A 23,585-nucleotide genomic window follows, 5' to 3' on the forward strand; every position below is an offset into this window, starting at 1 on the left:
ATTTTGGCGCCATTGCTGGGGAATACGGTTTTGAAATTGCTAAATTGTGTTTGCTATATTGAAGTATTTTGCTTATTCCATCACACCTTGTTTGCTACTTGGTGTAAACCAGGTGAACATGAATCAGAATCAGCAAAATCAACGTGCTGGCAACCAGGGGAATCGGTTGAACAATCAGGCGAATGAATCAGATGATGAGAATATTTTCGCTGATCTTGTTGCAGAGGAGGACTATGCATCTGCTATTGTTCAGCCTCGAGTTGCAGCTGCTAGCGTGAAAATTGATTCCTCTCTATATACCAGTTATTGAAGCTTAAGGGATACTTTCGGAACCCTACCGAGAATGAACCTCAACGTCATTTGCAGAATTTCGTGGATGTGTGTGCTAATCACATCCAGAACAACGTTCCACAAGATGCTATTCGGTTGAGGTTATTCAAATATTCCTTAACCGGAGAGGCAAGAACATGGTTTGAGAAGCTGCCCCGAAATTCGATTACTAGCTTTTCTCACAAAATGGTACCCCCCTAGCAAGAAGGCTGAAATTCGTGACAAGATATATGAATTCAAGCAGCGATCGGGGGAACAACTATATGAAGCCTAGGAGAGATTCAAGGAGTATTTGCAGAAGAGCCCGAATCATGGTTTTCCGGAACACATATTAATGGAGAAGTTCTACCGAGGGCTAGATCCAGTGACACAGTCAGTTGCTAATAATGCAGCTGATAGTTGTTTCATGAACAAAACCTTTCGACGAGTGACCAACATACTTAACAAGCTGACGACTCTTAATCTGGCTTGGCACTCAAACAATGCTGATGTGGTACCATATGGTAGTGCTATGATCCAGAATATTGTAAAGGAAAATCAAGACACCCAGCAAACATTGGTAGAACTTGCAACAAATATCTCCTTACTAACGAAGAAGTTTGATGAATCCCAGATCAAGAAAGTAAATGTTTGTGAGGATGATACAGTTTTTCCAAAAGCGATGTACCATACTCAAGATGGTCTGTTCCATGATGGGCCACCTATGCAGGTTGAAGATGCTAATTATGTTAATAACTCTCAAGGGGGTTACCAAAGACAGAATTACCAAGGTGGCTATCAGAATCAGAATCAATGGAGACCTCAGCAAGTTCAAGGTGCTTACAACAACTCTGGGAACTACAACAATAATTATGGTGGTGCGAACCAAGGGAGCTACAACAACAGCAGCAATTTTGGGAACAAGAGTTCCAATCCTTATATACCATCGAAAGGGTAGTCAACAGAGCAAGGTAGTTTGAAGGTTGAATCAATGTTTGAGAATATTCTGGCAAATCAATCTAAGTCTGAAAGGACTTTATCTGGGCTGACAGAAACAGTGGGTTCCCATACAGCGGCTATTCAGAAGCTTGAGTCACAAATGAGGGATATTTCTAGAGAGCAGCACCCTCCTAAAAAGGGAGGACTTCCGAGTGACACTATTCTAAATCCAAAGAATGGGGTAGGCGGTGTAGACCGTGTATTTTCCATCACTACTAGGAGTGGTAAAATAATCCAGGGGGCTGATGAGAAGGTGATTGATCTTGAGCCGATAGATGAAGAAGATGAGGTGCAGTCTGAAGCACCCATTATTGCTGATGAGAATCCTACTAACAAGAAGGTTGTTGATATTCCAGAGATGGTGAAGGAAGCTGATAACACAAGCAAGTAGGTTGTAAAAGGGGCTCTCCACCCTTTGATGCAGCTTTTCAAATATAAACCTCCCTTTCCTCAGAGGTTGGTAAAGAAGAAGGAAGATGCTAAGTTTGAAAAGTTTTATGATCAGTTGAAGCAGTTATCTCTAAACTTTCCCTTCTTGGAAGCTGTCAAGGAGATGCCCGGTTTTGCTAAATATTTGAAGGATCTGTTGACCAAGAAGAAGACGGCTCAACATGAAACCGTGAGTTTGACTCACACTGTAAGTTCCATCATTTCAACTACAACTGATCAGAAAACGGGAGATCCTGGGGCGTTCACCATTCCTTGTTCTATTGGGCACCATGATTTTGCTTGTGCTTTGTGTGATAATGGGGCGAGTATTAATTTGATGCCTCTTGCTATAAACAAACAATCAGGTTTGGAGATGCCAAGGCCGACTACTATGAGGTTACAAATGGCTGATAGGTCTATCAAAAGACCTGTTGGGGTGGTTGATGATGTACTTGTGCGGGTTGGTGATTTTATGTTGCTCGCTGATTTTGTGATTCTTGACTGTACTGTTGATCGGGACATTCCTATTATTTTGGGGAGACCTTTCCTTGCTACAGGGAGAGCTCTGATGGATTCGGAGAAAAATGAAATCAAGTTCCGAGTCAATGATGAAGAAGTGACTTTTCAGGCTAGCAAAGGGATGAAGTTACCAAATGCTTACGAGAGTATTTCGGTAATTGATTCGTTTGATATTGTTGATGAAGCAGTGGAGTTCAATATGGAAGAAGAAAGTTTGGGTGAATTTCTAGCTGGTATTCTTATGAATTTCGATGCAGAAGACATGGAAGGCTATGTAGAGACAGTTAATTCACTTGTTGGGTTGGGCTCATATTCATACCACCCAAAGAAGCTAAATCTTGATCTGAAAAATAGAACAACTCCTCCAGCAAAGCCTTCGATCATTGAGCCACCTAAGTTGGAGCTTAAGCAGCTCCCATCACATCTGAAATATGAGTTCGTTAGTCCGGACAATACATTATCGGTGATTGTTTCAGCCCAATTGACTGAGAAGCAGGTTTTACAACTTTTGGAGGTGTTGAGAGAGTATAGGCGTGCTATTAGTTGGACCATAGCAGACATTCGAGGTACTCCATCTGGGATCTGTGAGCACAAAATCCAGTTGAAGGAAGATAGCAAACTGAGTGTAGAGCATCAGAGGCGACTGAACGAGAATATGCATGAGGTCGTCAAGAAAGAGATCATCAAATGGTTAGATGCAGAAGTAGTTTACCCAATTGTTGATAGTAAATGGGTGAGCCCAGTCCAATGTGTTCCTAAGAAGGGCGGCATCACTGTTGTGCCGAATGCAAAGAATGAGTTGATCCCAACCAGAACTGTCACCGGATGGAGAGTTTGCATGGACTATCGCAAGCTCAACACAGCCACTTGCAAGGACCATTTCCCTATGCCCTTCATTGATCAGATGCTTAATAGGCTAGCGGGGCGTTCCTACTATTGCTTCCTTGATGGTTATTCGGGCTACAACCAGATCAACATTTCCTTGGAAGATCAGGAGAAGACCACTTTTACTTGTCCTTATGGGACGTTTGCATTTAGCCGGATGCATTTTGGTTTGTGTAATGCACTAGCCACTTTTCAGAGGTGCATGATGTCAATCTTCTCTGACATGGTAGAAGATTTCTTGGAAGTGTTCATGGATGACTTTTCTGTGGTGGGTGATTCGTTTGAAGATTGTCTTAGCCATCTGGGTCAAGTGCTAAAAAGATGTGAGGAGAAAAATCTCGTGCTAAATTGGAAGAAGTGTCATTTTATGGTGAAGGAAGGAATCGTCCTCGGTCACAAAATCTCTGAAAAGGGAATCGAGGTCGATCAAGCGAAAATTGATGTGATTGCCATTGTGTTTGCTTTTGAGAAATTTCGAGCCTAGTTGTTGGGGTCCAAAGTAGTGGTTTACACTGATGATGCAGCCTTGAGATACCTCATGGAAAAGAAGGAAGCAAAGCCGTGACTGATCAGATGGGTGCAATTGCTGCAAGAGTTTGATTTTGAGGTGAAGGACCGCAAGGGCACTGAAAACCAGGTTGCTGACCATCTCTCTCGGCTTGAAGAGGCTGGGAGACCTTCTTATGAGCTTGATATAGATGATGCTTTCCCAGATGAGAGGGTGTTGGCTGTGTCAATGGAGTTGGCACTGTGGTATGCTGACATTGCCAATTATTTGGTAACAGGCATAGTTCCAGAAGATATCAAAGCCTACCAAAAGAAGAAATTCTTGCGAGATGCTCGACAATACTATTGGGACGAGCCTTATTTGTTCTGAACATGCACTGACAACATCATTCGGCGTTGTGTTCCTGAAAGTGAAGTGATGGCAATTCTAAAGGTGTGCCATGACTCACCTGTTGGGGGTCATCATAGCGGAAACCGGACTGCGGCTAAGGTACTTGAGTGCGGCTATTACTGGCCGACCATTTTTCATGATGTTAATCTGTTGGTGCGGTCCTTTGATCAATGTCAAAGGCAAGGGAATATCGGCAGAAGGCAATAGATGCCGATGAATTTTGTTATGGAGGTAAAAGTGTTCGATGTCTGGGGGATTGACTTTATGGGACCCTTTGTGAGTTCGGGTGGCATGAAATACATCTTGGTTGCTGTGGACTATGTGTCAAAATGGGTAGAAATTGTGGATTTACCTAATAACGAGGACAAGAGTGTTATGGGGTTCCTTAAGAAGAATATATTTACTCGTTTTGGTACTCCGAGGGCTATAATCAATGATGGTGGATCCCACTTTTGTAATAGAGCTTTCGCGGGACTGATGGAGAAATATGGTGTAAAACATAGGGTGGCAACACCTTATCACCCTCAGACAGGTGGGCAAGTTGAAGTATCTAATAGGGAGATCAAGAGTATTCTAGCGAAAACAGTAAATGCAAATAGAACTGATTGGGCTCGCAAGCTCGATGATGCTCTATCGGCATACGGGACTGCTTTCAAGACTCTGATTGGGACTTCACCTTTCAAGCTTGTATTCGGAAAAACTTTTCACTTGCCGGTTAAAGTTGAGCACAAGGCTATGTGGGCGCTGAAGAAACTGAATATGGACTGGGAGGAAGCAAGCAAGCTCAGGTTGTTTCAACTAAATGAGATGGATGAGTTTCGGTACCAGGCATATGAGAGTGCAGCACTTTATAAAGAAAGGATGAAGCAATACCATGACAAGAAGATCCTGAAGCGAGAGTTCTACAAGGGTGACCCTGTATTGCTGTTTAACTCTCGGTTGAAGTTGCTGCCTGGTAAGCTTAAATCAAGGTGGTCTGGTCCGTTTGAGGTGGTAGGTGTTTCACCCCATGGAGCGATTGAGTTAAAGTCCGGAGATAGAACTCTGACATTTAAGGTGAATGGGCAGAGATTGAAGCACTATCACGGAATAGTTTCGGAGGATAGGATTGCTGACCGCTACAGGTTGAAGCACCTCGGAACGAACAATGATCTGGTGTACGCTGATAAGGAGTAAAAGCGTACCACCGTCGTGCCGCGACGTTAAATCAAGCGCTTCTTGGGAGGCAACCCAAGTGTAATGTTTATTTTTCGTTCTGTTTTTGTTTGCAGCATATAGGGTAATGTTTGTTTTGGTGCAGGATGCAAGATTAGACACTGGAGATGATCTACGCCAGAATCTATGGTTCGTATAAAATGTACGGTCCGTAGATAGAAGCGTAGATTGAAGAAGAAAAAAACATGGTTCTCTGTTAATGATCTACGCCAGAATCTACGGTCCGTATAATTTATACGGTCCGTAGATGGAAGCGTAGAACATGAGTCAAGTAAAAGCTCTTTCTGCCCTTGATTTACGCCATAACATACGGACCGTATAATTTATACGAGCCGTTTGTTTAAGTGTGAACCGAGGATCGTCAGATCAACTTACCGTCGCAGATCTACGGACAGATCTACGGCCGTGAAATTTATACGGTCGTAGATTTCAAGCGTAAAGGGCCAGGTAATTTTAAGTGATAATTTCACGAGAAAAAAAAAAGAAAATAAGAGCATAGGGTATACATAATAACTGAGCGGTTATTTTTGCTTCAACTTCAAATCCACCATCATCCGTTTCTCTCCCTTTCAAATTCAAACACCCTAAATTCACTCCCTCTAATCCCTCCAGGCGATTGTAGTGGCTTCCATCATGTCCTGGTATGCAGTTGATATAGGGAAATTGATAGCCAATGAGGTTTGAGTGTGGGAAACTCAGCCTATTCTTTCGTTGGTTTTCCCATGCTTGATTACGGCCCTTTGTCTGAAGCCTGACATCCAGAAGTTTCCTTACTGGGACCATAAGCTGGAGGCAAAACACATCTACAGTTTGATAAAGAGTAAAGATAAAGAGGTTAAGGATAGGTTGGCAGCAGCCCGAGGCGGTGTAACAGCCCCAGAATTTGTGCCATATGAGTATGATCAGAATGAGGATGAGGATACGACATTAGAGGAGACCACTGAGGGTTTTGAGACTGCCGCCACGATAGTACCAGCTCCTACAGAGGTTTCGGAGTCATCGTCGGGCCTCACCTTTTTCGCAGCCCCTGGGGTTTCTACTGAGCCGGTTCCCACGACTGCACCACCTGCTGCAAGAGTCACTTCCACATCTACGGCACTTCCTGAACGTATAATGATTCCATTTAATAGACAGAACTTCCATGACTCCTATGTAAAGGCGGACAGAGCTGATCGACAGATCACTAGCCTATTAGGGGAGTTGGAGGAAGTTATAGCATGGGCAGTTCGGAAGGAGATGGAGCCGCTACAGGAGTCCCTTACCCAGTCTCACTGTCAAATTCGCTCCAGAATTGATGGTATTGAGAGGCGAGTACTTGAGTTGGAGAGGGTATCTTCATCAGCAGACCTGAGAGCAGTGAAGAAGGATATTACTCAGCTCAAGGACGACGTCATTGCACTTCAGGTAAAGGAGGGGGGAATGTTTGGGAGTCCCCCCCCCCAAATCAGCTATGCCGATTGACTTGGTATCTTTGGTGCCAGTGGTGCGACTTTCTAGGGAGGAGCCCTCAGCCCAAGATAGAGGCAAGAGGCCGAGAGCAGAGGAAGATGATGAAGAGGTAGACATAGTGGAGTTAGAAGAGCGCCAGCTGCGGCATGCCACGCGGCAATCTATGGTTGATTTCCACTACACAGGGGCATCGAGCAGTTTGGATCCCCCTGTTGAGCAGACGGTACCTAGGAGGCCAGGACTTCTGTTCCCCAAGCGGACCCACTTCCGTAGACTCAGACCAAGGCACAGCAGCAGGAGCATCGCACATAGTGTGCCTCAGGTAGTCCCATCCCTTGTCTTGTTTATGCTTACACTGATGCACTGAGGGCAGTGCATGCCTCTTTAGTTGGGGGTGGGACTATTTGATAGTAGTGTAGTATAAATTTGTGTTTAGGAACCCCCTCGACTTTTCTTTTCCAGAGTTCGTTTCCTGAGGGGGGTTTTATTTTGTTGAAACTGGCATGTTTAGGATGTTGCTTAGGTTGAGTAGAGTAATTTTGACCTATTTGGTGTTACTTTGTAACTGATGGCATGTGTTATGGTTTGTTGGAAATTTTGGACCCCTCGAAATGTTGAAAAATGCATACTTAGAACAGTTATTGGTTGACATGATTGATTATTTATATGACATTATGATTATTGGGGTATTGTGTGTGATAAATGATTACTTAGGAGGTCACCAGTGTAAAAATAATTGTCCTTATGCCAATGTGTGTGTGAGTTGTTAGTTTAATTATGTTTAAGCATGTATAACCTAGAATTTGCCTGGTTGATCTTGTTTGAAATTCGAAAGTTAGTTTGGTTGTGAAATGATCTTAGGCTTTCTTTGTGTAAATAGTCACTTTGCCTAAATAAGCCTTACCAAAAGCTGAAAATATCCCTAGTTTCCCTTTTTGAGCCTTTTGACGTTTTTCTTGGCTAGCCAAATATGAAACCTCACCCGTTGTGCAATTTATCCATCTTCGCACCCGTTCTCTCCTTGATGCTACTAGATAGATGAGGCAAAGCGCCTAAGTTGGGGGTGAATTAAATGTGAAGTAGATGTTAAAAACATAAGTTGGGGGTGGTGGAGTTTGCTAGTGGATATTCGATGTGGTAGTTGCATATATATATATATATATATATATATATATATATATATATATATATATATATATATAAATCTGAAAAATTTAACACAAAAATATTTGCAAGTTGGATAGGAATAAAACCACATCGAGGTCGAAAACTTGAAAGAAAATAAAAGGGGTTGGAAAGAAAAGGGGTGAATTAAGGTGAAAAGATGTTACAGTGTTCAAGGAGGGGGAAGTCACTAATATCCAAAAAGTATCCTACCCATCCCTAAGCCTACATTACAAGCCGAAACAAGCCCTAATGTGATCACAACTGAATAAGCCTAGGATGAAAACATAGAAAATAAGGGCAAGCCTATGGTATTTACATGTGTAGATATGAATTTATTTGTGAGTGTGAGTGTTTTTCTTTTCTCTTTCGTCTTCATCCCATTCTTGTTGTATATGTGTGTTGGGACATTCTTTGGTCTATGTGAGGGCATAAGGATGAGAATTGACCAAAATAAAGTGACCACCTAAAGTAGCGTTTCTGTGCATCATAATATGTTCGATAATATAATGTCATGCATTGAAGATACATTGTTAGTCATAATATTCTCGGGTGGTGCATATGAGTTAAAATAGAAAATTGGGGGGGGGGGGGGGGGGGGGAGGGGGTCTTTGGAATGAAAACGTGCATGCCATGAGTTCAGAGTCAGAACCAATGTAGACATCAGTACTCTGCGATATATAAGTGGTAGATTGAGTCATTGTGTTGTGCGACTTGCTTGAGGACAAGCAAAGACTTTAAGTTGGGGGTGTTGATGTGCCGTGAAATTATGGCACATTCGATACTTTTTGGCTATAAGTTTTACTTGTTTTTAAGCAAGTTTTGGTCTTTTTGATGTGTTTGTGACATGTTGCAGATGTTTAACGTATTTCGGGAGCAAGTCATGAAAATGGAGTAAAAAGTTGTGCAAAGAAAAGAAAATTAACTGAAGCCTGATCTTACGGAGGAACCTACGGACCGTAGAATATTCACGGTCCGTAAAATCCATCGTAGATGCTTAACAGAAAGGGTTCAGACATGAAGTGGAAGTCCAGGAAGAAGTACGGACCGTATAATATTTACGGTCCATTAAACTCACCGTATGTTGATTCCGGAAGAGTCTTAAAGAGAAGAGGACTTACGGGCAAGTTATACGGACCGTATAATATTTACAGTCCGTAAAAGTGGATCGTGCATCTGACTTACGGAAGACTATCACTGGTTCTACCGACCATATAAAATGTACGATCCGTACATTGTTCCGTCGAGGGCAATTTTGTTAATCCAATTTTGCACGGCTTTGACTCTTATAAATACCTGATTTTAGGTTTCTTGTAAGGATATTACTACATAACTTAGTTTTTATTTTCCTTAGCATTTACATAAGTTAGTTTTTATTTTCCTTAGCATTAGTTACTCATAGTTTTGAAATCTTTTGGAGATTACAAACAATTGCAAGTAATTTCTCAAGTCCAAGCAATCAATTGTAAGCATTATGATTCCCCTTATTTATTATTGTTCTTCTTTCTCTATGAGTAGCTAATTTCCCTTACTAGGGTTGTGAACCCAATGATGGGTGTTGTGTGATTGGGTTGTGATTGATATACACATAATGGATTATTAGGGTTTAGTTATTCTTCATTCTTCATTCATAATTAATGGTTGCAAACATTGATTAAAGCCATAAACCTTGATTTATTTGGGAAAATAATTAGGGTTGGTAAGAATAACTAACAAGGACTCAAAGCTCTAAACTTTGTTTAATAAATTCACTCAGGAATAAGAAGAATTTACTTGGCATGATTAATCGTTCTTCATAGTTACTTTCTTATATTTGGGAAAATCATAGAAAGACATAATCTTTATTTATTGGGAAATAGTAGAGATTCATATAGAGATTAAGTGCATTCATATAATGATCCATTAGAAGTATATCAAGATCAATACCCTTGATCATACACTCTATCTAACGGGGACACAACCTTAGTTTCGTTTACCATAAATGTCCACCAAAGCAAGTAGATAGCAATTAGTTATAGAAAAACCAACTATTACCAAAATCATCAGATTAAGACATTAGACCTAAAACTTAGCATCCTACGATTTTAGTAACCTTTTCACACCATATTCCCTGTGGGATTCGACCCCAACCTTGTTGGGTTACTATATTTGACAACGTCCGCGTTATACCATTAATAGGTGTAATTTGAGCGTATCAATACACTCGACCCACCCACAACCACCTAGTTGGTGGTAACGTATCATATCTGGTATTGTAAAACCGACGTTAATGAAGAATGGCATAGATGAGTCATTTTGGTAACAGTGATGGCATAAATGAGCCAAACTATTGATGAGTAGCATAAATGAGCCATTCCCGATAGTTCGATAGCATAAATGAGCCGAACTATTGACGAGTGGCATAACTGAGCCATTTCCGATAGTTCGATGGCATATTTGAGTCTTTTCCATAAATTAAATAACAGAAGGAGTAGTATCGCCATCTACTAACCATTGCCTCTCTGAGATTGTTTTGTGTTTAAAATGTACCTATTCAATGACAAGATGTGTAATTACTGTTATTTAAATTACTTGGTTCATGGATTTTTTGTTTGCAGACTAAGCATGGGGATATATATGATTGTGTAGATTTCTGCAAACAACCTACATTTGATCACCCGTTGTTGAAGGACCATAATTTTCATCCTAAGGCATATCTCCACTCTCTTTCCATTTACGTTTAACTTTTTTTCTAAACATTTGGTGTGACAGATGAAACCCACTTTATCTAGGATAAAGAAAAATTCAAGTGATTCAACAACTAGCAGGTCATCGACAATATGGTCCAAAGACAGAGGTTGTCCTTTTGGTTGTTCCTATGAAGAGAATTGCAAAAGATAATCTTATAAGACAAAGACGTATGCCACCGCCATCAGATGTCGCATTCGACGCTCACTTTGATATCGTAAGATAATTTATGAACAATTTACTGCTTTTTCTTGAATAATTCATACCTAAACATTAGAAGTTATTACTTAAGAATCTATTTATTTATAGATAAGAAAAACAGTTACTACACAAACATACAAAGCGTAATCAATATATAATATAAAGCTAGACATAGACAATCCTATGTGGCACCTCTCTATGGCCTCCATTGGCATTTATCTTTTTTTTGGCTTGTTTCTATTTTTTTCTATTTATGTGCTATATTAAAAAGTTCAAAATTCATTTATGTGTTAGGTAAATGGGTGCTCCAAATCAAATTAGTATTTATTGTTATATTAGTACATATTTTCCCTTCTTTTTTCCCCAATTATTGCATCCCATTATACCTGTTTCATTTTGGGAAGTTTCTATAACATTAATTATATTTTAATAGCTCATAAATAACCTTTAAGTGGATGGTTCATTTTCTTTCTCCTTGTAGCTAAGGTCTTTAGATGTCCCAAATTTGGATTCTGTGTTAGTAACCATCTTAATAAAAAATAGAAGATGTAACATTTTCACTTTCTCCTTTACTTTATGTTCATCTGAAAAGTGAACAAGTCATAAATTTTTAAATCAATTGTATAGGTGCTGGAAATTTCTTTGTGGATTCTAAGTCTAATGCATGACAAAAACGTATCACATTTATCTCATCAATGTAGTAAATTTCTAGTAAGAGTTCTATATTCATTTCCCAATTTCTTTTGTTTTATTCTTTCTCTTTTGTGTTAATCCATGTCCATTTCTACATTTTTGTAATTCTTCATTTGCCAATTACTTTTGTTCTTTGTTTTTCTTTGTGTTAACCAATATCTCCATTCATCGTCTTTATATTAAGTTTGTCTACATGTAACTTAATATTAAGTTTGCAGACTGAAAAATGTGACTCCAGGATCGTGGCATATAAAGATATCAAGCGACAAGAGTTTAATTTGTCATAGAGTACGTTGGAAAAGGTGAAATTCGATCTTTGTCCACTTTTTAGTTATATTGAAGCATTATTCATGTATTTGTGAATTGTGAACTTCACTCACTAAAGAAATATGCTCACACTACAGTTATTGATGATAAAAACATTTGAAGAAGCACTCCGGAAAATAAAGTCACAACGGAGAAATCAATCAGGATATATATGGTGATTGATGCCACTTACAAAGGCAATAAATTCAAATACATTAGTCATAATTGTTCTCTGAATACTGCGATGCATAAATGTTATACAAATAGCTATATTTGATCGTGCAAGACCTGTGAAGAAGGATTAATGCTATATTTATTTGGAATATGTGAAAGAATTCATTTTCTTTTTCCTTTTCAATATTTTTTCCTCTAGCATGTTTGAAAATTTAAGCTGTTGAATATTCAATATTGTTATATCACTTTTTGCTCCTCTTGACAATAATGTCAATTCTAATGGTGTTAGATGGATTTTTTTTTATATCTTAAAAAATATGAAATAAGAACTAAACTATTTTTTATATGTATATATTTTATCAAATTCAATCTCAATTAAATTTGTAAAAAGAAATATATTATTATTTTTTATGAGCACGCGAAGCGCGAGTAAATTTACTAGTTTACAATCATCGTGTCAAAACTCATATATTGCAATACATCTAATGCTGAGCAACAACAATAGTTAGCCAAAAGGAAGATACATATCTTGAAAAGGATATAAGGTGCAATACATGACTATGAAGATATTATCATACTTTTATTTTTTCTGTTTTAAATTGTGTTTGATTGAGGGTCTATTTATATGACGAATAATAATGAAGGAATTAAAAAGTTTATAATATTTATTTTATGTTGATGATATGTCTAAGAAAACAATCAGTTTTCCATAGCACCAATAGGATTAACACTACTTTCTAACTTATCCATATAGACTAATTTACAACAAGGGGCTTCTTAGGTTCAGATATCAAATTGTGCTGCCAAGGTCTCTACTTTTGGAATTTAGGGGGTGGCTTTTGGTTGTCTGCTTCACTTATCGTACAATATGAAAGGTTCAACTTTTGGCTCTATTTTCCACACTTCTCCTTGGGCACCATATGTTGTACTCGAAAAGAAAAACATAAGTTTTTGGTGTATATACAGAGGTTAATCTGGAAAATTTATTGGAGTTATCAAAATTATGTATTTATTATATTCAGCTCACAATAACGCGAACTCCAAATCATCTAAATAGCAAGTTTGCGGGAACTGGAATTGCAACTAATTTTTACAATCCTCACGTTGAAGGCCATAAACATAGTGCATGTCGACTAAAAATTCAAAAAGGCTCAGAATATCTTACAAGTTGGTTGGAGAGTAAGTTTAGCATGACTATTTTCATCCTTAATTAATTGATTTATGAGAATAAGATGTCATTAGGATGGAATATTTTATCTAACATGTAAATTAGAAACTTTATTTAAGCAAAAAAGAATATATCAGTAAACTCGCACTTGATTATTATAATGTTTATATTTCATGTTTTAGGTGGAGCCAACATTATATAGGGACAATAAAACTAGACTTTTTATACATTATCAGGTAACTTATCTTATGTACGTACCTTGATGATTTATATCGTGAGTTCATGAAAGTAGTACATCTTTTCATTTAACAATTTACTTCGATCTACAAAAGTTCATGTGTGAGTTGTGTCTTTCTATTTTTTTGGTCGATAAAACGTATTGCTTCAATAACCTATGTCCTGGATTTGTATCAGTAAATACTGAGATACCTCTTGATATGTCATACATGGATAGTCTTTCACAACGTGGAGGCACTACAAGGATAGGAACGATGTACATTGACCAGGTATACTTTTTATTTCGTTTTTAATATCCTTATTTAGAATTTATATCAAAGTTTTTACAAGTATAAGGATTATAATTTGAAAGGCACATAATTATTGACATTGACATTTCCTTTTTGAAAATAAGGATTTAGCCGGTGGAAACTGGTGGCTTTTATTATCAAAAGCCATGAACAAGTTGGGTTTTGCCCGCAAGGAATCTTCATTGGCTTGGCAAGCTTTGCTACGAATGTTGAATGGGGAGGAGTGGTATGTAGTCCACCAGGTGTACCTAAACCTCCCATAGGCTCAAGTTTTTCCCCATCGAAGACACTACTTATGATGCGTTTTGCACAAAAATTACAGTTCTAAATGAGAAAGGAAAGACGATTGAAGTAGATAAAGTGACCACACATGTCGATAATCCTAATAAGTACAAGGTTTTATTTGAAGGACTTTGGGGTGATGAAAAGTCTTTCCTTTTTGTTCTTTATGGGTGACCTGGTGAGAGCGTGCATGAGTCTAAGTCTTGTTAATTACTACTATTGATTATTTTCTAAGTCTAAGAAAATTGTGAAATTCTTGATGAATTTATAATTGGATATTTGCAGCGTAGCTAGAAATTTCTTTTCTTTTGCATGCTTAATCTCGAAAATTTTTATGGTGTAAGAGGCACAACTATTAGGTGGCAGACAATACTTGTGTGGGATTCCTCTCATTCGTTGCCAAGTGGAAATGTGGGTCCCACTTTCAGAAAAAAGGGACCAAAGTCCCAGCTGTCCTATTTCTTTCTTTTTCAATTTATTTTTTGATCCAGCAGCTTTCTAAATTCTATTTTATGGTGTAAGAGGCTCAACTATTAGGTGACAGACAATACTTGTGTGGGATTCCTCTCATTCGTTGCCATGTGGAAATTTGGGTCCCACTTTCAGAAAAAAGGGGCCAAAGTCCCAGCTGTCCTATTTCTTTCTTTTTCAATTTTTTGTTTTGATCCAGCAGCTTTCTAAATTCTATTGCTTTATGGTGTGAGAGGCACAACTATTAGGTGGCAGACAATACTTGTGTGGAATTCCTCTCATTCGTTGCCAAGTGGAAATTTGGGTCCTACTTTCAGAAAAAAGGGGCCAAAGTCCCAGTTGTCCTATTTCTTTCTTTTTCAATTTTTTTTTGATCCAGCAACTTTCTTACTATTTCTTCTCTTTATTTGTTTACTCAAAGAAACGTGTTTCTTCCCTATTTTAATGTTTTCATTAATTGAAAGTCCTTAATAAATACCCTTTTATAATTATTTTGTATATAGTATATTATTTTTATACTAATTTTAAGTATTTTATATAATTTTTCATCAAAATTCTATTTTTCTAATAATTTTATCTCTAATAGACTAATAGGTTTTAGGCCTTAAGCCCATTTTTAAAAGAAAAAAATGATCAAAATCAATTTATATAATAAAAACTATGAGATATTTAGCTATAGGTTTTTTATATTTTTTATAAACATTATTCATCTAATTAAAGCTTATAGATCTCAAGACATTCCTCATAATTCAAGGAAATTACAACTACAATAATAAAAAGGGCGGTAAATGATTATAGCTAGCAAATAATGACAAATTCTTTTTGTTATTGTAAGAAAAAATAAAAAATAAATTAATATCATTATATTTTTTTAAAATTAAAAAATCGACCCAAACCAACAACAACCTAACGTGATAAATGTGTATTATATCAGATTTGGTGTAGTTTTAATAATTAAATATCGACTAACTTGACTTGATTTTAATTTTAAGCAAATATCGACCCAAATTAATTTGGTGCTTGGTATAATCAATGAAGGATAAAAGATTTAAGTTTTATGCATTCAAATTTTAAAGTTCTCATTGCAATTATTATGTATTAAAAATTATGGGTTTATATCTACTATTTATTTTAATTATTTTTTAATTCTTACATATAAATTTATACTTCGCGTAAAAAATACCGAGTTAAAAGAAATCCAATATCAAAAGGCTACATCCGCCATTGCGAACAATGGTACTCTGATGCACTGCATTCGCATAATGACTGGAAGGTTACTTTAGTTGATGTTTATTCTCACTCAGAGTATATTCAACCTTTTTATTCTTATCATTATCCTTCTACATTTTAAACGACCTTCATTAATTAATTGCGGAAATACAAAATTCGATATGTTAGTAATATTGGTGTCATGAGGGTGCTTGGAAGAAGGGGTGATGGGTAAAGGAAGAAGGAAAGTTAAATTAAAATGGGACCCACAATGTACACTTGTCAATTAATGAAACACTCACACAACTATGACATGCATGCCTCCCCCACCATAAAAATTTTCCTTAATCTCAGTTTGTTGAGGAATACGAGGATGTTCAACTTGGTCAAAAAAGCTGTTTAAGAAATGTGCTAGTTGTCCGGTTTATGCTCTCTTTTCCCCTCTATTAATTTGTTTTCTTTTGGTATAATTTTAGCTACGTTCCCACATGTTTGACCTCATAGCCCTACCCTTCCTTTTGGTTTTTGATATTTTGTTTATCTTCCTTTTTTTTTTTTTTTTTTTTTTTTTTAACAATTCTTTTATCCTATCTATTTTAAATTTTAAAAATAGTGCTATGATTATGTTATCCTTTCTAATATTCTCTTTTATTTTATTAATCCTAGCAAATATCTTTTTGGAAAAAATTCCACTAAAAGAAAAACAATGACTGGTAAATAACAATGAAGAATGTATTTGTTTGAAAATCGCTCAATATTTTAATGTTTTCCAGTTTCGGAATCAAAAGGCTCAATCACGACTATCCAAAAATGTTTTGATCATGACATTGTAATATATCAAATTCACCCAATGCTTCAGTATGTAATCAGAACTATGGAAAAGGCATAACAATTACCAATTGAATTACCCTTGATGGCATTGATGAGAAAGAATCCACCGGAAATACTGATAGAGGGATAAATTTCATAGAGGTCTCTATCACCTTTTTGCAACAAAGTCACTTAATTATGTTTTCTAACAATAAAGTCACGTAACTATCACTTTTTTTCACCAAAATCACTTAACTATAATTTATAACACAAAAGTAACAAAACTTTGAGCTTACTAACACAATAATCACATCTACCGGAAAATCCAACTTTATGTGGGAAATGCTTTTTTCTTTCTTAAATCTAATAAATACAAACTCCATTAAAAAGAACCTACCCGACCCATAACTCATATGCAGATATTATATACTAAAAGGGTGAATAAATTTGACAAAAATTATAGTAACAAAATTGTTATTTCTGATGCAAATCCTAAACTAGACGAGAATGCGGATGGCAAACAAGCAGCACCACTACTTTCTTCTATCCATTACGCCTAGTTCTAATTAATCTAACAATAATTTAATCCGATAATTTTTTTACAAGATTTAATATCTACTTACAATTTCAAGGACCAAATCCAACCGTCACAAATATGATGGAATTGAAATTGATCATAAAAGTCCTCAAAAGAAAGAAAGTGACAATTGACCGATAAAAAGTTATACAAAATTGCATGTATGGCGAGGTTGGTAACAAGAAACAACAACAACAACCCAGTGAAATCTCACATCGTAGGGTCTGGGGAGGGTAGAGTGTACGCAGACCTGACTCCTACCAAGGTAGGACGGCTGTTTCCGAAAGACCCCCGGCTCAATAAAAGCATAAAAAGAAGTCAGATACGGTTAGATAAGGTTAAGAGATTCGGATAAGAGATTTAAAGCGATATGGAAATGAAATAATGCAAGCGACACAGATAATACAGGATAATCAGAGCACAGAAAATAACCGATAATAGCAGAAATCAGAGCAGATGACACAGGATAACCAAAGCACAGGAAATAACACTTAATAACAGATAATAGCAGAAATCGGAGCACAAGAAATTATATTGCAATAATGCGACTACTAATAAGAACGGATAACGAGACTATCTACTAGCCTTCTACCCTAATTTGGGTCCTCCAAACCTTCCTATCTAAGGTCATGTCCTCGGTAAGCTGTAATTGTGCCATGTCGTGTCTAATTACCTCTCCCCAATACTTCTTCGGCCTACCCCTACCTCGTCTAAAACCATCCATGGCCAACCTCTCACACCTCCGCACTGGGGCATCTGTATCTCTCCTCTTCACATGCCCAAACCATCTCAATCTCGCTTCTCGCATCTTGTCTTCCACCGAGGCCACCCCCACCTTATCCCGAATATCCTCATTCCTAATCCTGTCACTCCTGGTGTGGCCACACATCCATCTCAACATTCTCATCTCGGCAACTTTCATCTTTTGAACGTGAGAGATCTTAACTGGCCAACACTCCGCCCCATACAGCATAGTCGGTCTAACCACCACTTTGTAGAACTTGCCTTTAAGTTTTGGTGGCACCTTTTTGTCACATAGCACTCCGGAAGCAAGCCTCCATTTCATCCACCCTGCCCCAATACGATGTGTGACATCATCGTCAATCTCCCCGCTGCCTTGCACAATAGACCCAAGGTACTTGAAACTACTTTTCTTCTGGATGGCCTGGGTACCAAGCCTTACTTCCAAGTCAGCCTCCTGAGTTGCTTCACTGAACTTACACTCCAAGTACTCTGTCTTGGTCCTACTCAGCGTAAACCCTTTAGACTCCAGAGTATGTCTCCAACACTCCAGCTTAGCGTTAACTCCGCTACGAGTCTCGTCAATCAGGACTATGTCGTCCGCGAAAAGCATACACCATGGCACCTCACCTTGAATTTGCCGTGTCAATCCATCCATCACCAAGGCAAATAAAAACGGACTAAGAGCTGATCCTTGATGCAACCCCATCACAACTGGAAAGTGCTCTGAGTCTCCTCCTACTGTCCTCACCCTGGTTTTGGCTCCCTCATACATGTCCTTGATCACCCTAATGTACACCACAGGTACACTTTTAGCCTCCAAGCATTTCCATAGGATCTGTCTTGGAACTTTGTCATAAGCCTTTTCTAGGTCGATGAATACCATGTGTAAGTCCCTCTTCCTCTCCCTATACTGCTCCACCAACCTTCTCATAAGATGGATGGCTTCTGTAGTTGAACGTCCCGGCATAAATCCGAACTGGTTTTCTGAAATAGACACACCTCTCCTCACCCTCATCTCCACCACCCTTTCCCACACTTTCATAGTATGGCTTAGCAGCTTGATACCTCTATAGTTGTTGCAACTCTGGATATCTCCCTTATTCTTGTATAGAGGGATCATTACACTCGCCCTCCATTCTTCGGGCATCAATGCCGTCTTAAAGATGACATTAAACAACCTAGTCAGCCACTCCAAACCTTCTGGGGCCGCACTCTTCCAAAATTCCCCCGGAATCTCATCAGGTCCGGTTGCTCTTCCCCTGCGCATGCTACGAACAGCACCCTTAACCTCGTCAACCTTAATACTCCTGCAATAGCCAAAGTCGCGACGCCTTTCTGTATGTTCTAAATCACCCAACACAATGTCTTTGTCCCCTTCTTCATTCAAGAGTTTGGAGAAGTATGACTGCCATCTCCGTCTAATGACAGTTTCCTCTAGCAATACTTTGCCATGCTCGTCCTTGATGCATTTTACTTGATCCACATCACGTGCCTTTCTCTCCCTTGCCTTGGCTAGCCTGAACAATTTCTGTTCCCCTCCTTTCTCTTCTAGGTCAACATACATGAGTTCAAAAGCTGCCGTTTTTGCCGTCGAAACCGCCAACTTCGCCTCATCCTTGCTTTCTATCAACTTCGCATACGCCACCTTCTTTGCTTCCACCTTCCCTTGAACTTCTCCATTCCACCACCAGTCCCCTCGATGCTGACCACGACTACCTGTCGAGACCCCCAACACTTCCCTTGCTACCACCCTAATGCAATTAGCCGTCTTATCCCACATACTGGTCGCATCCCCACTACTATCCCAGGCCCCCATATCCTTCAATTTCTCTCCCATCTCCAGGGCACTAATAGTGGTCAAACTCCCCCATCTGATCCTAGGTCGGTCCTCCACGACCCTCTTCTTCCTCGTCATCTTGATCGCTAAATCCATCACTAAGAGCTTATGTCGGGTTGTAAGATATTCGCTCGGGATGACCTTACAATCCTTGCACAGACCTTTATCATCCTTCCTAAGGAGTAAAAAGTCAATTTGAGTCTTAGCCACCGAACTACGGAAGGTTACCAAGTGTTCCTTCTTCTTTGGGAAACTCGAATTGGCTATCACCAATCCAAAAGCTCTTGCAAAATCCAAAAGTGAGACTCATCCTCCATTCTTGTCCCCGAAGCCAAAGCCTCCATGCACATCATCATAACCTCCCGAAATAGGTCCGATGTGTCCATTGAAATCACCTTCCACGAATAGCTTCTCAGTAGGCGGTATGCCTCATACTAATTCGTCCAAATCCTCCCAAAAGCGCCTCTTCTCCTCGTCGCCTAAGCCCACTTGCGGCGCATATACACTAATAATGTTCAAAGTGAGTCCTTCAACGGCCACCTTAATCGACATCATCCTATCAGTGACTCTCCTAACCTCTACCACCTGATCCCTTAATTCACTATCTACTAAAATGCCCACCCCATTTCTATACTTCGACCTACCAGAGAACCACAACTTATACCCATCTACCTCCTTAGCTTTAGGACCTACCCATTTGGTCTCTTGGATACAAGCTATATTAATCTTCCTCTTCTGAAGAATCTTAACTAGCTCTATGGACTTCCCCGTTAACGTTCCAATGTTCCAAGATCCTACTCTCAACCTAGACGCTCCTTTAACCCACTTACCCCTCCTAACCCTCGCCCCCGTCCCTGAACGAGAACATGACCCTAGTCTACCATTACTAAGTAAAGCCACGAAAATGAGTATGAACTAATAAAATATTCAAAAGTCTAAAGTTAGCAAAAAATGTAACTACAAGTGTATGGACAAATAATGAATATGGCAACCGGAGGTACCAACTCCAATTGAAATGAACCTGATCGCCGCAGGAAAACACTGTTCAACGTCCGAGTACTGTTCACTGTTCACTGCCGGAGTTACTGTTCACTGTTCACTGCTGGAATTATTTTCGCAGAGTCCTGAAACAGGAGCAGAGAAGAGGGGGAACAAGAAAAGAAAAAGAAAAAAGAAAAAAGGAGAGAGAGAGGGCCGGCCGGAAAATGGTGCCGGAAAACGTCTCCGGCGATGACCCAGCTGTGTTCTAGCAGCGCCAAGAGCGGATAAAAAAGGGGAAATGGAGAAGAGAAGGAGAAGAAGAAGAGAAGAAGAAGAAAAGGAAAGAGAGAAAGAGAAAAAAAGTAGATCTGGCCGGAAAAGAGGCCGGCGTTACCTGATCGCCGGAGTTACCTGGTGTTATATCCCGTGTTTTCGCACATTTGGAAAAATTAGAAATAATCTTGACTTGTATGAAATAAAGTCATAATTGATTTTATGTAACACATGAGTTGTTTATGAACGAATATTTTTGTGGAAGTGTGGAATAGGGCTAAGGGCAAAAATTTAGAATTTCGGAAAATTAGTTTCGAGAATTACAAAATATGATATACAAGCCAATTGGGCTCAAAATGAGAATTGAAATGAGGCCCAAAGAGAGATGGGGGGGCCGGCCAACTATGGCCCAAACCCAATGGCCCAAAGTAATTTCCATGTGATAAATTAACTAAGGGGGACCATATTATACTTACTTTATATCATCTTCATCCTTTAGAAGATTGAAGAAAGAACAAAAAACAAAAGAACAAGAGCAAAACAAAAGGAGGGTTTCGGCCTTGGCAAGGAAAAATTGGCTATCAAAAATATTGCTCCAAAATTTTTTTTTTTTGTGGTTTTTCTACTAAGTTGAGTACCCTTTTCATCTTGGTGTAGTTGCTTTGGAGGAAGGAGCCATTGTTTCATCAATTTGATCATACATCCAAGTGAAGAAGACTAGAGAAAAAGGTAAGGATTCATTCCTTTTTATTGTGTTATGAAGTTTTGTTTGTATTGTAGTATGTGGGAATGAGTTGATTGTACGGAAAAAATGGAAGTTTACCAAGTGGGTATGTATATAGGCATGTGGCCGTGTATATATGTATGTGTATAATTATAAGGTGTTGAATTTATATCATATTCTACTTGTGGTTGGGATGAAATGCATATTGGAAATGAAAGTTGAATGAATTTGATAGAAGTTGGAAAATAGTGATGTAGCCGTGGGGTGTCTTTGGTAGAATGAGAATGAATCAATTTTTGTTTAACAAGTTAGTAGTGTTGTTGTGATGTTTGCAAGGTATATGAAAGTAAAACGATATAAGTTTGTTATGAAATGGAATGTAGAAGTTTATGTCGTTTTAGAATGATTTTACGACATTATGAAAATGAAGTTGTTAAGTTGCAAATTATGATGGGTATTGATGAAGTTGGAAGCTAGAACCATATCATGAATATGTTTGTTAAAGATTAGAAGTTTCGAGTGAATTATGACTTTGGCTGAAAGTTGTATATTATGTATATCGTGTGTATAATTTGAGGAAACGATATGAAACGCTTCTAAACTATGTTGTGGTGATCTAGATTGATAATGAATGCGAAATCATTGAGATTAGTTTGAAAGTTAAGGTTAAAGTGAAGGTTATGATATTTTATTGAAAAGATGGCTAAATAAGTTATATTGCGTTTATAGTGATTGTTGTTGTTGTTGATGTTGTTGTTTGGGTTGTTGTGGATGATTTTGAGCCGAGTTGAATTCTCGGGGGTGCTATATATATAGGGGAAGTGATGCCGAAATTTCGGTAGACAAATTTGAGTTGAATCGAATTCGTAGCATCTATAACTTACGATTGGTAAATGTGACCATTTGCAGATTTTCGACGAAACGGGGAGTGAGCTGGGATAGGCGTGCAAAGCTCAAAAGGTATGTAAAGCTACCCCGATCGTTCTTTTGGCATGCCTAAGTGTAGTAGCATCGGATTCTGGCCTCGGAGGACTTTCTGCCCATCGGAATCCGCAATTGAAAATCTCGCCTTTTCCTTCAGTAAGATTGAGCCCTTTTGGTTTGTATTCTTGAAAATCATGCAAACTTTCCTTAAACTACTTGGAACGCCATAGAACGTCCGTAGAACCTTTGTAGATGACCCCATATGTTTAAAATATGTAATTTGAGCCCACCGCCTTGCTTGTCCCGAGGTGGGCCCACTATTCCCGGTTTTGCCCGTATTGTACTCAAGTCCTATTTTCGAACGGTTTTTGAACAAAATGTTTTGACTACCATTCTCATTACCTAACAAACATGGTTTTAAATATTCCATTATGTCTGATGAATTGTTTTGACACTTGAACCTCATTTACTAGGATCCCTTCCGACCCCATTGGATCGGTTTGTCTTTGATATGCCTCATCGAGTCTATGGAAACAATTATGATACTTTCATTGCATTAGTCTCTCACTACTCCATTCGTGGATGCCCCAATGTTTCCCACACTGAGCCCGGGCCAGGATATGTTGTCAAGCGTGATCCTTTGCATTGTTCGCCGTGCCTCGATGTGAGGGGGCAGGTATACGCGTACATGGGTTTGTGGAGTATGCTGTGCCATGTACGCCTGTTCTGATATGATTTACTATGGCCATCTGATACGACATATTATGATGCGGGGTTATGCCCCCTTTTCTGATTCTTCTGAGTTGTGGCACCAGCGTCGGGAGGGTGGCCACGTTCTGTCTGCCGAGTCCCTTGATAGGGGCCGGATTTGATATGACATATGTTTCTGTACACACTCTGCATGTTTTGAAATTATGTATCTGATACTTTGGATTTTCTGTTTACTTTCTGTATGTTCTGTACATGTTATGATTTTGTCTCTGTAATTCAGGCTTTACATATTCAGTACATATTTCGTACTGACCCCCTTTCTTCGGGGGTTGCGTTTTCATGCCGCGCAGGTACCGACGACAGGTTTGCTGATCCGTCC

General features: G+C 38.7%; 1 non-coding gene across 1 annotated transcript; it reads right to left on the reverse strand.

Moving 5' to 3' along the window:
* Positions 1-542: 542 nt before the first annotated feature.
* On the reverse strand, positions 543-648 carry LOC132629573 (small nucleolar RNA R71). Its single transcript, XR_009578341.1, has one exon. It is a non-coding gene; the product is annotated as a small nucleolar RNA R71 (small nucleolar RNA).
* Between the last annotated feature and the right edge of the window lie 22,937 nt (positions 649-23,585).

Source organism: Lycium barbarum, chromosome 2 (assembly GCF_019175385.1).
Source record: "Lycium barbarum isolate Lr01 chromosome 2, ASM1917538v2, whole genome shotgun sequence".
In the NCBI taxonomy this organism is placed as follows: Eukaryota; Viridiplantae; Streptophyta; class Magnoliopsida; order Solanales; family Solanaceae; genus Lycium; species Lycium barbarum.